Source organism: Herpailurus yagouaroundi, unplaced genomic scaffold (genome assembly GCF_014898765.1).
Source record: "Herpailurus yagouaroundi ecotype Mexico unplaced genomic scaffold, PumYag 64673, whole genome shotgun sequence".
Classification (NCBI taxonomy): Eukaryota; Metazoa; Chordata; class Mammalia; order Carnivora; family Felidae; genus Herpailurus; species Herpailurus yagouaroundi.
In genome coordinates this window covers 7,093-9,134 of record NW_024417953.1, presented here as the reverse complement: position 1 = coordinate 9,134, position 2,042 = coordinate 7,093, and the positions used below count along the sequence as shown (strand labels likewise).

The 2,042-nt window shown below is 44.2% G+C and overlaps 1 long non-coding RNA gene across 1 annotated transcript; it reads left to right on the top strand.

The window, feature by feature from the left end:
• The first annotated feature begins 733 nt into the window (after positions 1 to 733).
• LOC121024425 (uncharacterized) lies at positions 734 to 1,615 on the top strand. The gene is made up of 2 exons (XR_005787698.1): positions 734 to 784; positions 1,164 to 1,615. It is a non-coding gene; the product is annotated as an uncharacterized LOC121024425 (long non-coding RNA).
• The last annotated feature ends 427 nt before the right edge of the window (positions 1,616 to 2,042 follow it).

The window sequence follows — 2,042 nt, the reverse complement described above, 5'->3', positions numbered from 1 at the left end:
GTGTTTCTTTAGACAAAGTAAGGCCATAATTTTTGTGTTCTGACATCGAGGGTGTCTTTGCAACTTTTATGTCTGAGAAGGACTTTTTCAAGTTACACAAAAAATTTTGACTTCAGCTGGGAACATGCATGTTAGGTGACTAAATATTTTGCTGCTCTGGGCGTGTCACTGAATGATGGTAAAGTGCCATAAGTATTGATTTTGGGGTTAAAAGAAATTTTAGCAAATAGATAAATTTGTAAATACATAATCTGTGAATAATGAGGATTGAGTATATAGGTGTTTTTTGGACAAATTGGTGATGTTTCTGATGGATACCAAGGGGCTGAGCACGAGAGAGTTGGGGACTGCTATGGTGTTCCATGCTAGGATGGTCAGATATTCAATAAATTAAAATCCCCATAAGTAAAGCAAACATCATATATAAAACCTGGAAGGCTTTTAAATTCTTAAAAATCCCAATCTTCATTGGCCCAGTTAGGGTTCTTAAATGTGTTTATTTCTTCTTGTATCATTCCCTGAGGAGAGGCATTCTCTCAGCTTACCAATTGTGTAACGTTTTCACACGAAAACTACTCCCAAAATTAGGGTAGGTCTTAGGTTTAATGTTTCATAAGCAGGAATATTGTTTGTTCCAGACCCTAGTTCCAGGATTTAGTACTTTTTCATAGAGTAACCACATTCCTGTATCCTAACATGTCTGCCAAATTTGGTTAATGTTCTGTGTATCTTCTCAGAGGCCAATCTGCTCAGGAAAATCAGAACCAGAGGAGAGAAGTGAAAAGTAAGTTATACTGAGAGCGAAAAAGAAGGAATCATGTAGGGGGGAATAAGAGGGAATTAGTGGGATTCATTTAAAGGGTGTACTTCCTGAAATCTCCCACTCTGGCACATTGTCTCTCTCCTCTCCACACACATACCAGTGGGCCCACATCTGCCTACACTCTACACATGGGCCGAGATCTTTGTGAAGTTTGTGCAGCATTGCATTGCCCTGGCCCAGCCCCTGGTGGAGCAGAACTTGCCAGCTATTGCCATTCATTGTGGGATGCCCTGGGTGGAGATGTGAGTCAGAGATGGAAAGATGTCTTGTGTTTGGGGAGAAAATGAGACCACTGAGAGAAAGGACTGTGAACAATTTTCTAATGTTCTTTCTGCCAAAGGCTTTCCTGGTATCAGTAGTTAAAGATCTTCGATGACAACTTCTTGTGGCCACCATGGACATTGAGTGGGTGAACACTGCCATCAACTACCACCTGCCTGGGGATTCCCACACCTACCTGCATCTGGTAAACTGCACACCCACATGGACATCCCAGTGTCCCCTCCCACCCCCTGATTTCCTATGTCTTCATAACTTACATGCTCCTCCCTTCTTTTCGGTGTCTTCCTACTTTGGGGTTTTCCCAGTGCTACTATCTATCTCCTTCCATGAGACCTGAGCAGGCCAGTTTGGTCACACAGGTTTGGCCATCATGTTTGTGTCAGTTGAAAAGATGCCAAGGTTCTCAGTGAGGTGCAGGGTCACATTGAGGTCAGTAGGAGTGAGCTGCCTGATGAGATGGCCATTTCCTCCTCCAGTGAGTATTGATCTCATGAAACTGGCTCCTCCAAATCTTGAGAGGCTCCTTGTTCTTTCGTGTCTTTGTTTTGAACCATGTAGTGCAGGCAACGGGTGTCTGATGCCTAATGGGTGCCTGAGCAGCTTATGTCTTGATGCCATGTTGGGATGTTTTGTTTATTTCTATGTGGTGTCCTTTTCCTCCCTCATCCAATTATTTCTCTTTCTGCAGCCCAGTCTCTCCTCTGACCCCACACCCTACACACATACCTGCATGTATAGGTGTCTGTGTTGCTGCTAATCTCACGTAGCCTTTCCATGCTTTATTGTAACTGTGCATCTGTTCTCTGCAGTTGCAGCCATGTGAGGGAACTCACCCATTGTTTTGGAAGGTGACAGTCCCTCTTCAGGAGATGACAGCAGGCATGGGGGTGAAGGAGGCACTGCTGCCACCTGCTCCTGATAATCCCCAATCCCCACC